This window comes from Amblyraja radiata, chromosome 39 (assembly GCF_010909765.2).
Source record: "Amblyraja radiata isolate CabotCenter1 chromosome 39, sAmbRad1.1.pri, whole genome shotgun sequence".
Taxonomy (NCBI): domain Eukaryota; kingdom Metazoa; phylum Chordata; class Chondrichthyes; order Rajiformes; family Rajidae; genus Amblyraja; species Amblyraja radiata.
Genome location: NC_045994.1, coordinates 17,994,228 through 18,008,807, shown reverse-complemented (window position 1 = coordinate 18,008,807; position 14,580 = coordinate 17,994,228).

Genomic DNA, 14,580 nt, shown 5'->3' with positions numbered 1-14,580 from the left:
AGGAAAGCAGCACACCATCCTCGCATCCCGTCTGTTGCAGCAGAAACCCCTGTCCGTACCTCTCACAATGGAGTCTCCCACTACAATGGCGTTGCCTGCCTTAGGCCTTTTTGGTTTTGGCTCAACAGCCCTATTCGCATAACAAGCCAGTCCGCCGCCCAGTGTAAACACCTCTTCTGTCCCGACAGCTTCTAAGTGGGTGAACCTGTTCACAAGAGGTACAACACCCGGGGACGTTGGCATTCCATGCTTCCCTCCCTTTCTCACTGTCTCCCACCTTCTCTCTTCCAGTACATAGAAACATAGACATAGAAACATAGAAATTAGGTGCAGGAGTAGGCCATTCGGCCCTTCGAGCCTGCACCGCCATTCAATATGATCATGGCTGATCATCCAACTCAGTATCCCGTACCTGCCTTCTCTCCATACCCTCTGATCCCCTTAGCCACAAGGGCCACATCTAACTCCCTCTTAAATATAGCCAATGAACTGGCCTCGACTACCCTCTGTGGCAGGGAGTTCCAGAGATTCACCACTCTCTGTGTGAAAAAAGTTCTTCTCATCTCGGTTTTAAAGGATTTCCCCCTTATCCTTAAGCTGTGACCCCTTGTCCTGGACTTCCCCAACATCGGGAGCAATCTTCCTGCATCTAGCCTGTCCAACCCCTTAAGAATTTTGTAAGTTTCTATAAGATCCCCTCTCAATCTCCTAAATTCTAGCGAGTATAAGCCAAGTCTATCCAGTCTTTCTTCATAAGACAGTCCTGACATCCCAGGAATCAGTCTGGTGAACCTTCTCTGCACTCCCTCTATGGCAATAATGTCCTTCCTCAGATTTGGAGACCAAAACTGTACGCAATACTCCAGTTGTGGTCTCACCAAGACCCTGTACAACTGCAGTAGAACCTCCCTGCTCCTATACTCAAATCCTTTTGCTATGAAATCTAACATACCATTCGCTTTCTTCACTGCCTGCTGCACCTGCATGCCCACTTTCAATGACTGGTGTACCATGACACCCAGGTCTCGCTGCATCTCCCCTTTTCCTAGTCGGCCACCATTTAGATAATAGTCTGTTTTCCTGTTTTTGCCACCAAAATGGATAACCTCACATTTATCCACATTATACTGCATCTGCCAAACATTTGCCCACTCACCCAGCCTATCCAAGTCACCTTGCAGTCTCCCAGCATCCTCCTCACAGCTAACACTGCCCCCCAGCTTCGTGTCATCCGCAAACTTGGAGATATTGCCTTCAATTCCCTCATCCAGATCATTAATATAAATTGTAAATAGCTGGGGTCCCAGCACTGAGCCTTGCGGTACCCCACTAGTCACTGCCTGCCATTGTGAAAAGGACCCGTTTACTCCTACTCTTTGCTTCCTGTTTGCCAGCCAGTTCTCTATCCACATCAATACTGAACCCCCAATACCGTGTGCTTTAAGTTTGTATACTAATCTCTTATGTGGGATCTTTTTAATCAAAATAAAAGGTTGATGTAAGGCTAGATAAAAGGGATGAGAAGTGTAAATGGGAAAACTGGGATCATTAAGGAAATAAAAGCTCTGTCCCATCCCACGAGCAATCCATAGGGAATGTCATGTAAAAGTGATCCAGTTCAGTCACCTAACCGGTAACCTTCTTCTTGAATTGAATTGAATTTCCTTTATTGCCATTCAAACAATAGTTGGAAAGAACTTGCGTAGCTTGCAATCATGACAGAAAAAGAGCAACATAACAAACAATGAACAGAATTTAACACAAACATCCATCACAGTGAATCTCCAGGCACCTCCTCACTGTGATGGAAGGCAAAAAGTCTTATCTCTTCTTAGCTTGTTCTCTCGCTGTGTCGAGGCTCTCGATGTTGAAGCCCATGCCGGGTGATGGTAAATCCCGCGGCCGATTCCAAGCTCTGCGAATGGGCTGATTCAAACTCCGCGACCCGGGGCGGATGAAGCTGCTGTTGCGGGAGCTCCCGAGAATCGGTCACCAACCAGGGACCTGCGAGCTCCTGATGTTACCGTCCACAGGGCTCGCGCCGAAGCCTCTGAAGCTCCGAAGTCGGGTTGCAGCCACAGCGCCACCACAGCCTCCAAAGTCAGCCAGCTCCGCGATGGTGAGTCCACAGGCTCTGCTACCGGAGCCCCCAAGGTCGATCCCAGTTGGTGGCCGCCAGCTCCACGATATTAGGCCTCGGCGCAGACGGAGACGAAGATACGACAAGGAAAAGGGCGCATCCCCATTGAAGGAAGTTAAATACAAGTTTCCCCGCCACCCACATATACACAACTAAACATAGACTAAAACATACATCTAACAAGACAAAAGAAAACCAAAAAAAGGAAAAGACTGACGGACTGCAGACGAGCCGCAGCTGCTTGGCAGCGCCGCCACTTTCGGAGATTCTTGTGTATGGCGTGCACAGCCTATAGATGCAGGAGAACTTGTTCTATTTGAGCTTGTTTGTGCATGTCGGGTTGATTGCATTCGTCTAAACAGAGTGGACCACGTGAAGATTGCAATGTCTCACCCCAAACCAGAAACTATATGCAAATTAGATGTGTTATGTGTTACCCACTGTCTCTCTCCAGTCAAGTGTGAAATCAGTTTAGTCAAATAGTCTGATCTCAACGACACGGTTTCATGTACCAACAAGTATACAACATATTTTGTCAAATCTATGCCTCCAGCCTCCAAATGTATTTCATCCATTGCAAACAATATTGTAATCAATCCCCGTTGATCGAATGTGACGGTAAACAAATAGTGGGCCCAGCCATTACTAAGGTCGGAGATGATGTGTCATAACCAACATATCAAAGCACTTCATCCACAGACATCAGTGTCACTGGTCAGTGATCATTGAGACACGTCACCATACTTATCTTGGGCACCGGTATTATTGAAGTCCTTTTAAGGCAGGGGGGAACATCAGTAACGAGAGACTGAAGATGTCTGCAAAACCTTCAGCCAGTTGTTACGCATGTGTTTTAGGAGTACGGTCAGATCAAGTACCCCACCAGGCCCGGATACTTTCAGCCTTGTGAAGGATCTAATTAATCAAACGTGGAACTTCTCATTTGCCAATTACTAATTCCATTCTTCATTTATTATTAACAGTCACATTTCTCAGTGAGACTTTCAAAGTAATGAAGAGTGAACCACATATAACCATATAACAATTACAGCACGGAAACAGGCCATCTCGTCCCTACAAGTCCATGCTGAACACTTATTTTCCCCAAGTCCCATCTACCTGCACTCAGACCATAACCCTCCATTCCTTTCCCATCCATATACCTATCCAATTTATTTTTAAATGATAAAATCAAACCTGCCTCCACCACTTCCACTGGAAGCTCATTCCACACAGCTACTACTCTCTGAGTAAAGAAGTTCCCCCTCATGTTACCCCTAAACTTCTGTCCCTTAATTCTGAAGTCATGTCCTCTTGTTTGAATCTTCCCTACTCTCAATGGGAAAAGCTTATCCACGTCAACTCTGTCTATCCCTCTTATCATTTTAAAGACCTCTATCAAGTCCCCACTTAACCTTCTGCGCTCCAAAGAATAAAGACCTAACATTCAATATTTCTCTGTAACTTAGTTGCTGAAACCCAGGCAACATTCTAGTAAATCTCCTCTGTACTCTCTCTATTTTGTTGACATCCTTCCTATAATTGGGCGACCAAAATTGTACACCATACTCCAGAACTGGTCTCACCAATGCCTTGTACAATTTTAACATTACATCCCAACTTCTATACTCAATGCTCTGATTTATAAAGGCCAGCATACCAAAAGCTTTCTTTACCCCCCTATCTACATGAGATTCCACCTTCAGGGAACAATGCACAGTTATTCCTAGATCCTTCTGTTCAACTGCATTCCTCAATTCGCTACCATTTACCATGTACGTCCTATTTTGATTTGTCCTGCCAAGATGTAGCACCTCACACTTATCAGCATTAAACTCCATCTGCCATCTTTCAGCCCATTCTTCCAAATGGCCTAAATCTCTCTGTAGACTTTGGAAATCTACTTCATTATCCACAACACCACCTATCTTAGTATCATCTGCATACTTACTAATCCAATTTACCACACCATCATCCAGATCATTGATGTACATGACAAACAACAGTGGACCCAACACAGATCCCTGAGGCACCCCACTACTCACCTGCCTCCAACCTGACAAACAGCCATCCACCATTACTCTCTGGCATCTCCCATTCAGCCACTGTTGAATCCATCTTGCTACTCCTGCATTAATACCCAACAATTGAACCTTCTTAACCAACCTTCCGTGAGGAACCTTGTCAAAGGCCTTACTAAAGTCCATATAGACAGCATCCACTGCTTTACCCTCATCAATTTCCCTAGTAACCTCTTCAAAAAATTCAAGAAGATTAATCAAACATGACCTTTCAGGCACAAATCCATGTTGACTGTTCCTAATCAGACCCTGTTTATCCAGATGCTTATATATATTATCTCTAAGTATCCTTTCCATTAATTTGCCCACCACTGACATCAAACTAACAGGTCTATAATTGCTAGGTTTACTCTTAGAACCCTTTTTAAACAATGGAACAACATGCCCAGTACGCCAATCCTCCGGCACCATTCCCGTTTCTAATAGAAACATAGAAACATAGAAATTAGGTGCAGGAGTAGGCCATTCGGCCCTTCGAGCCTGCACCGCCATTCAATATGATCATGGCTGATCATCCAACTCAGTATACCGTACCTGCCTTCTCTCCATACCCTCTGATCCCCTTAGCCACAAGGGCCACATCTAACTCCCTCTTAAATATAGCCAATGAACTGGCCTCGACTACCCTCTGTGGCAGAGAGTTCCAGAGATTCACCACTCTCTGTGTGAAAAAAGTTCTTCTCATCTCAGTTTTAAAGGATTTCCCCCTTATCCTTAAGCTGTGACCCCTTGTCATGGACTTCCCCAGAATGCTGGTCCCACACCTGTTAAGATGCAATCCGTCCCTTTTGTACAGTTCCCCCTTACCCCAAAACAGATCCCAGTGATCTAAGAATCTAAATCCCTGCCCCGTGCACCAGTTCCTCAGCCACACGTTCAGGTCCGTATCTCCCTGTTCCTGCTCTCGCCAGCACGAGGAACTGGAAGCACACCGGAGATAACAACCCTGGAGGTCCTGCTTTTCAGCATTTTTCCGAGCTCTCTAAAGTCACGCTGCAGAATATTCATCCCCTTCTTTCCGACATCGTTTGTGCCGACATGCACTACCACTTCCGGATGTTCACCTCCGCCCTTCAGGATTTTCTGCACTCTGTCCGTGACATCCTGGATCCTGGCACCAGGAAAGCAGCACACCATCCTCGCATCCCGTCTGTTGCAGCAGAAACCCCTGTCCGTACCTCTCACAATGGAGTCTCCCACTACAATGGCGTTGCCTGCCTTAGGCCTTTTTGGTTTTGACTCAACAGCCCTATTCGCATAACAAGCCAGTCCGCCGCCCAGTGTAAACACCTCTTCTGTCCCGACAGCTTCTAAGTGGGTGAACCTGTTCACAAGAGGTACAACACCCGGGGACGTTGGCATTCCATGCTTCCCTCCCTTTCTCACTGTCTCCCACCTTCTCTCTTCCAGTACCTTAGGTGTAACAATCGTACTGTAGGACTTGTCGAGGAACGACTCCGTTTCTCGGACGAACCGGAGGTCATCCACTTGCTTCTCAAGTTCCCCAACACGGCCCTTCAGGAGCTCTACCTGGATGCACTTCTTGCATTTGTAGCAGCCAGAGGCACCAGCGGTGTCCTTGACCTCCCACATACTGCAAGCATCGCACTGGATTAGCTTGCCTGACATTTCCTTCTTTCGTCTCTACCTCTCAAGCGTATTGTGTGGTCTCCTCTCCTCAGCCTCCGAGCCAAAGACTCTCGAGCCAAAACCTCTCGAGCCAAAGACTCACACTTTTCTCACTATTATAGCCCCGGCTATTTCTACACTAGTTAAGTGAGGCAAGATTGATTAATCTTCATATGTAGCGAAACAGAATAACATTCTTACTTGCAGTGTCATACTTTTGCAAACACTGTACTGAAGAGATAACAAAATAAGCAAACAAAAAAGTTCAAGAAATGAAAAACCCCAATATAGTTTAAAACCCAACCGAAGCCCAAATCCCTCATACAACTAAGACAGTTAATAGTTTGAAGTTTAGTTGGTGTTTGTAGTGTTCAATAGCCAGATGGTTGTTGGGAAGAAGCTGTTCCTGAACCTGGAGCTCACGGCTTTCAGACTCCTGTACCTTCTACCCGATGGCAAGAGTGATATCGCATTCGGGAAAATTATTGCCGTACAATGGAATTGTTAAAAGTACATCATTGTCAATCACACAACAGAACAAATAAAGATATTCCGTTTTAATGTTACAATTAACATTTTGTATATTGACATCTCATTCACAATGTTTTGTGATTTTTTTACACAAGGCTACATTTGAGATATCACTTTATTAACAAGTTTTAACAGAAAAACCCAAGTTAAGTCATCCGGCACAAATGCCAAACCGCGACTCGTGGTCTCTAAAGATTTCACATAGAGTAACAAATTGATCAATTTTTGTTTTTCTTGGATCAGGTAATGCAGAATGAAATGAGAAAGGACTTGCCATTGACATTACATAACAACAATTATTGTTAAATGCTAATGAACCTGATTGTTACCTGAAATGGTGCCAGATCACTTTCATGAAATCTGATTATTACACAACAGGAAGTCAGACATCTGGTAGTTGAAAGCCTCCCCTTATTTGTATATAAAGGAGGGAGAAACCAGGAAAGTACCAGGCATTAGCTGGTGAGCATCAGTGAGGCAAAGCTCAATAAACCCCCGAAAACGAAGTGAGTATGTCTTTGTACAAAATGGATTGCTGCACTAAACTAGGATAATGTTATTGATCCATACTTCTGGGGACAGTTCTCCATCTATATATTTTAATTTGGGGTTTGACCTTGTAATATCTGTTTATCATCGTTCGTAAGATTAGAATGCAAGATTAAATTATTAATGCACTTTTCTTCTTGATTGTTGATAATGGTTTAGGATTAGGTTTATTGTCAATGTGCCGATAGGTACATATTGCATGCTATCTAAACAGATTCAAAAGTAAATGCAATCAAGTCAAACTCAAGTACAATATATAGAGCAAAGGGTTAGATATACTGGATGAATTTGCTACTCATTTAGCAAAATATAAATGAATTAATTTACATTAGTTCCAATTGCAAGAATATTTGCTGTTATTTACCTACTTATCGTCTGAGAATGAATTCTAGTATCTTTAGTTTAGTTTATTATTGTCATGTATACCGAAGTACAGTGAAAACATTTAGTTTGTGTGCTATGCCGTCAAAGAAAACAAGCCACGAAAACAAGACAAAACAAGCAAAGCAGAGTGTACGGTAAAGGGGACGACATTTAGATCTTCAATGAGGAAGATGGGAGGTCAGGAATGATGGAAGTACCGTTCATTTGTGAATGAGAGGGTTCCAAAGATTGTTCAGGGTTAAAAGGTGTTCATACATCAGTACAAAACAAGTATCTGAGCAGATTTCTCAAACTGGGTACACAGAGGGAGTGGGTGAGGAGGTTGTTTGCAGAGATGACAGGGTGAGGAGTTTTTCTTACCTATCCCTTAACTGCTCTGTAAAGGCCATCTTCATGCAGTCCTTCGGCAGAGAGTTCCAAGTCTTAGATGCAATGGAGGTAAAGCAATCTTTTTTCCGGGTCAGGATGGTGCCAGACTATTCCTCCAAACCCACTGTCAGCCATTTTCGGTACCCCTCCCAACACCAACCTCTCTGTTGCGGTGAAACGGGTCCTAGCTTTTACAACCTTGTTAGCCCGGAGACTGATCTTGCTTAACTGGAGGCTCACCTGTCCCCCGACACACGCCCGCTGGATTAAGGAGGTGCTTTACAATTTAAAGCTTGAAAAACTTAGGTTCTCTCTCAAAGACTCTACCAAGACATTCCTAGATACATGGAACCCTTTCTTGGAACTTGTTAACTCTCTCAACTTGTCCCCGGACTCATTGTTCTGCTCTACTGCAGCTGCTCTCCCCTTAACCCCCCCCCCCCCAAACTTATTTATTTAATTACTTACTTACTGTTATTAGTGACCCCTTTTTTTCTTTAGTACTTTTTGTTTCGTTTATCTTACCATATTTGTGTGGATGTGTACGTATGTGAGTGTTGTTTGTCCCCGTTTGGTTCCGACCTGATTCGGGTGGGTTGAAGGTGGGTAAGGGCTTTGAGGGTCGCTTACATACTGTTGCACAATTATGCCTTGACTGTCACTGTCTGTTATCATTGTATGTATGCAAATTGCTGTGAAATTCAAATAAAAAGATTTAAATAATAATCAGGATGGTGTGGAACCAAAAAAGAAATAGCAGACACCTATTGCCATTAGCTCTCTTGATGGCTGAGATTGTGGATTTGAGAGCTGCTGCCAGAGTATGCAGATTGTGTTTTGTAGAGAATGGCAGAAATCGCTATCAAAACACGAAGGGGGGGGACACAATTTCTTGGTGATCGCTCGCGCACACATGTGAGACTTCGGCCGTGGGCCCTGTGGATGGTAACATCGGGAGCTGACCTGGTTGGTGACCGACTCTGAACTCCAGCAAGCCTTGAATTAAAGGGCAGTCGTTCTCACCTTACCTCTGCAATTCAGCTCTTTAGTCTGTGGTTGGACAAAGTTTGTGATGATGTCTGGAGTTGAACCCAAATTGGTCATTGGTGAGTTTCACTGCAGCTTTCGTCACTTTGATGATGATTGACAATAGCCTGACTGAATAGTACTTAGCTGGATTGGATTTTTCCTGCTTTTAGAGAATAGGATATTCCAGGGCAATTTCCCAACTGTACTGAAATGGTTTGTTTGGAGTCTCAGCTAGCTGAGGAGCACAGGTCTTCAGTGGGGCAGGGGGATGTTGTCTGGCACATGGCTTTTCTTGCATCAGGTTGGATCAGCTTTAGGTTATTATTGTCACAGTGAAAAGCTTTGTTTAGAATGCCATGCCAACAGATCAGATATACCATACACTGGAAACATGACAAATGTCTTCATTCTCTCATGAAATAGATTAATTGGTGTGCCTTCATATTAATGATCTGGATGAGGGAATTGAAGGCAATATCTCCAAGTTTGCGGCTAACACTAAGCTGGGGGGCAGTGTTAGCTGTGAGGAGGATGCTAGGAGACTGCAAGGTGACTTGGATAGGCTGGGTGAGTGGGCAAATGTTTGGCAGATGCAGTATAATGTGGATAAATGTGAGGTTATCCATTTTGGTGGCAAAAACAGGAAAGCAGACTATTATCTAAATGGTGGCCGACTAGGAAAAGGGGAGATGCAGCGAGACCTGGGTGTCATGGTACACCAGTCATTGAAAGTGGGCATGCAGGTGCAGCAGGCAGTGAAGAAAGCGAATGGTATGTTAGCTTTCATAGCAAAAGGATTTGAGTATAGGAGCAGGGAGGTTCTACTGCAGTTGTACAGGGTCTTGGTGAGACCACACCTGGAGTATTGCGTACAGTTTTGGTCTCCAAATCTGAGGAAGGACATTATTGCCATAGAGGGAGTGCAGAGAAGGTTCACCAGACTGATTCCTGGGATGTCAGGACTGTCTTATGAAGAAAGACTGGATAGACTTGGTTTATACTCTCTAGAATTTAGGAGATTGAGAGGGGATCTTATAGAAACTTACAAAATTCTTAAGGGGTTGGACAGGCTAGATGCAGGAAGATTGCTCCCGATGTTGGGGAAGTCCAGGACAAGGGGTCACAACTTAAGGATAAGGGGGAAATCCTTTAAAACCGAGATGAGAAGAACTTTTTTCACACAGAGAGTGGTGAATCTCTGGAACTCCCTGCCACAGAGGGTAGTCGAGGCCAGTTCATTGGCTATATTTAAGAGGGAGTTAGATGTGGCCCTTGTGGCTAAGGGGATCAGAGGGTATGGAGAGAAGGCAGGTACGGGATACTGAGTTGGATGATCAGCCATGATCATATTGAATGGCGGTGCAGGCTCGAAGGGCCGAATGGCCTACTCCTGCACCTAATTTCTATGTTTCATGACATATCATTAGCAATATTAACCGCAAGGAATGTGAAGTGCCTAACCACTCCCACTTCTGCACCATTGATGATGCACACAGTTAGTTGGGGGGGTGGTTATGAGATAAAAAAACCTCCACAATAGTCCAAAAGGAACACTTTGCAAATGCTGTGAAGCGAAAACAAAATTAGACCAGGCTGGAAATACTCAGCGTGTATGGAGAGAGATGTTCCTGCTGCAGTAGTGTTCCTCATTTGGCACTGGCCCAAGGGGTTTGTTCCACCGGGTGATGCCGAGAGAGAATCAGCGCCACATCTACTCGCTGCTATTTATCAGCGGCGGACATTGGCTGGCCATTAATACAAGAACATGGCTTTTTAAATGGTTTAATTCAAAGAGAGATCTCGAGTATTGGTTATAATTGTCCTTAAGATGTTTGGGAATGAGGTGAAACAGCGCTATAGTACTAAACGGTAACCCTAGATGTCACCAGCAAGGACCAAGGTAGCGCTTGCACAAGGAGAAACAGTAGGCGCTCCACCCCCGGCACCGACAGTTGGAGTAACTCAGGGGTCAGGCAGCGACTCTGGAGAACGTGGATGGGTGACTTTTCGGGTCGGGCTCATCTTCAGACTGAAACATGATCCTTGATCTTTGTCCTGTCTGCTCGCTTTCACTGACACGACGGAACGGGGAAGTGCGTGGGTGTCCGGTCGGAATTGGGGGAAGGGCGAGTGCCCGAGGGTTGGGAGCAAAGATCTAAGATCTTTGGTTGGGAGAGTGGCCGAATTCGGGAGGTTTTGCAGGGAGGAGTGGTCAGGACCGAAGATGGGCAAAAATGCTGGAGTAACTCAGCGGGACAGGCAGCATCTCTGGAGAGAATGAATGGGTGACGTTTCAGCTGGAGACCCTTCTTCAGACTCCGGTCAGCACCTGGGTGGATAAAGAGGCTGAAGTGGAGGATGTGAGTTTAAATGAGACCCTCGCTTCTTTGCTAACATTTCATGAAAAAACCCACCTCCCCGCTTGCAGCTCGGTAAATGATGATTGTTTCACTGATCGCCCCGCTGAGATCATCGTTCAAGAGTATCATGAATCAAGTGTTTAGTATTTACTTCTGGGATCAGAGCAATTAAATTCTTACTTGCTGTGACTTTAATCTTGCGTTAATAGCAATACAATATAAACCATGATGGCGCAAAGTCCACGGCGGATGTTTGCTGAAGTAGGGTTGTCCAAGAGCCTAAGTGGTGAGATGCAGAATCTCCTTAAACATCTGTAAAAGTTGGGGAGATTCATACCGTCTAGTTTTCAACCTGGCCACTCTAATTCTCTCCTGGCTAGCTCCCATTGATGGAACATATATAATACCACTTTCTATTAGTATTACCCAAACTGGCTCCCTGTCCAATCTAACTTGATCCTGCACATGATCAGACCGCTCCCTGCCGCAGCAACTCCTGCAGCTCTTCCACCATCCTTAGCACTGCAACCACCTGTCCCTTCTCTGCTCTTTGAAAAGTTTCATAACATCGCTGCTGCTCCAGAGCTAATTACAGCCGGACCAATATGCACTTCAGTGGCTTGGTCTCAGCCTTTGGCCAGTCAAACGCACGTATTACACATCTCATGACTTCAGCGTAGTTGGGACAGCACTGTATTACAGTGGAGAGTCACTATGTAACTTGAATTTAAAATATAGGGAATATAAGCATTACAGTTGTAGTTTAATTACAGCTTTAGATTTCTTTGAATTACTATGTGAATACAAATAAAATGGTAACCTCATCTTCTCGGCTATGACTCTAAAATGTTTTTTTTCACCCAGGTAGAAACCATCGGAAATATGGACAGTGAAAGTAGCTATTACATTTACACTTCAGATAACAGAATCGTGAAGACATACAAATCTTTGAACGGAGTGATACTGAAGTCCGTGAATTCTAACCGCAATGGTAAGCCCTAGTTTGTTGGCACCAATCATCTCAAGAAAACAGCTGGCAAAGAAATCTGTGCACAGAACCTGGTAACTGAAATAAATCAGCGTACGTGATTAAACTAATGAGTTTCGCCTGTAGTGTCAAATTTGCAGCTCTTCCCCAGCCTTTCTCAATGGATACAGACGGTCTCCAGCACTTGCTAACTAAATATTATTCCAACTGAGAGTAGGTGGTCAATTGAAAAGAGGCACAGCTTTAAAACAGCAATAACCAGTGTGTCATATGTTGCATGTTCCATCGACCTGAGGAGCACTTTCAGCAACAAACTGGTCCCAGAACGCTACTCCGTGGTTATCAAACTGTAGAACTCCTCTCCCTTCTGTCGTGGGGTAGACCGACTCCCCCACCAATGGGTTAAATCAACACTGGTGGTGATTAATGTTGCAGTCGTTAGATGACTGTGGATTGTTCATTTCTCGTGTGTCAGAAGTGACATTAGAAAAACTGGAATGCAGCAACCACGAGAAACTAGCATCAAAATCTGTAATTTGTCATTCTGTGTTGAACTGGGCAAAGTTCGCTTTTGACTTTAGAGATACGGTGTGTACCAGCAATCACCCCGTTCACTAGCACTATTACACAGAAGCCAATTAACTACAAATCTGTAGGTGTTTGGTGTGTGAGTGGAAACCCCACGCAGTCACGGGGAGAATGTACAAATTCTGTGCAGACAGGACTTGTGATCAAGATCGAGCCCAGGTCTCTGGCGCCATGAGGCAGCAACTCGACTGCTATTGTACCCGTAGGAAGTATTTCTGGGCAGCAATTGGGTGCAAACCCTGCTGCCAACAAGCAATTGCAACAGAAAATGAATGGCTGTGTCTCACTTCTTTCTTGTTTGATTTCCAGCCCAGGTAATCATCACCCCACATGGAGATGACATTGTATCTCTGCGTTTTGGCAAAGATTCCGATACATACTTATGTCGCTGCACCGGTCAGGGAGACAGCCGAAAGCTCGTACTACAGGTAAATAATCCCTTGGTTGTACACTTATTGAACAGTCTAGAGGGAATTAGACCTTTATCTATTTTCCATATCTTCCCCAACCCTCACTTTCTCTGCGCCATCCAAGACCTAGGGACGGCACAATGGTAGAGTTGCTGCTTTTCCGCGGCAGAGAATCAGGTTCAGGCGGGTGCTGCATGTATGGAGTTTGTACGTTCTCTCCCTATGTCTAGAGCCAAAAATCAAATGCTTTTGGTCCTCGAAGCAGCAGAACCACCTATGACAGGAAGGGATCCGCTACAGTATTTATATTGTGTGCCTGCTTGCTTTACAAATACAGTCAGTACATAATTTGTTTTTCTTTATTCCAGCCCAAGAGAGAAAGACCGACCGATAAGGCTTTCCATTTTAAAAAGGTGGTGCAGTCAGATGAGCGAATGTATTTTGAGTCATGTGTGGCAGCAGGTTGGTTTATCCACCACGCAAATAAAAAGGTGACGGTTGACAATGACAAAAATAACATGGAAGCCAAATATTTTAAAATTAAAAAAATAGATTAAACCACGATGGAAAATGGCCAGTAATCTCCCCGAATATAACTGTTGGTCAAACTACTTTCTGCCTCATTCAAGGTTTAGTCACTGTGTGAAATAAAGTGCTATCTGCATTATATTTACTTTAAAAAAAAAATCAGTTTGAATGCATGTCCGCTTTTTCCTAAACCCAGCATTTAACTTAAAAGCAATACTTTAGATTGACATTTTCTATTCTTGGAAAAGACAGAATTAACTGAAATGTTTTTCTGCCAATATGCTACAGTGCCCTCCGTAATGTTTGAGACAAAGACCCATCATTTATATATTTGCCTCTGTACTCCACACTGAGATTTGTAATAGAAAAGTTCTTCATAATTGGCAAACTTAGTTATTCCTTATAGTGCTGCTTTCCTCATCCCTTGAGATACAGCCAAGTAAAAACAAGCAGCAGAATATTGGTGTTTGTGAAGATAGAAGGTAGTTAGTTGGCAAGGAGACGTTAGCACATTTAAATATATACTTTTTTTATATAGGCTTTTTGAAGTTTCTGAATCCAATAGTTTGTTGTGTATGTAATAGAAATGGTGTTACCAGCCTCCAAGTTAAAGGGAGAGGCATGTGGTGTATGTAATAGAATTAACATATGTGATGTCTTGGGCAATGGTTCGCATGGTGGCGGGCGTCCTGTAATAAAGAAGCTGCTTAGTTTTACTCCTGTGTCTGAGCGTTATTTAAAGTCAGTTCAATGCACCAAATACATAACAATTGGCGACGAGGATGGGATCCGAACCCACGCGTGCAAAGCACAATGGATTAGCACTACCGTGCTTATGAAGCAAGAAAATTATACAGAGCACAAATCAAAACCACTGTTGTATTGCAAAGACAATATAGATCCTACTTCTTGATGAAGAACCAGAGATGTGACTTTAGACAAATAGATGAACAACAGAAAAGGCTTAAACGATACAAAGAACAGTTAAATAAAT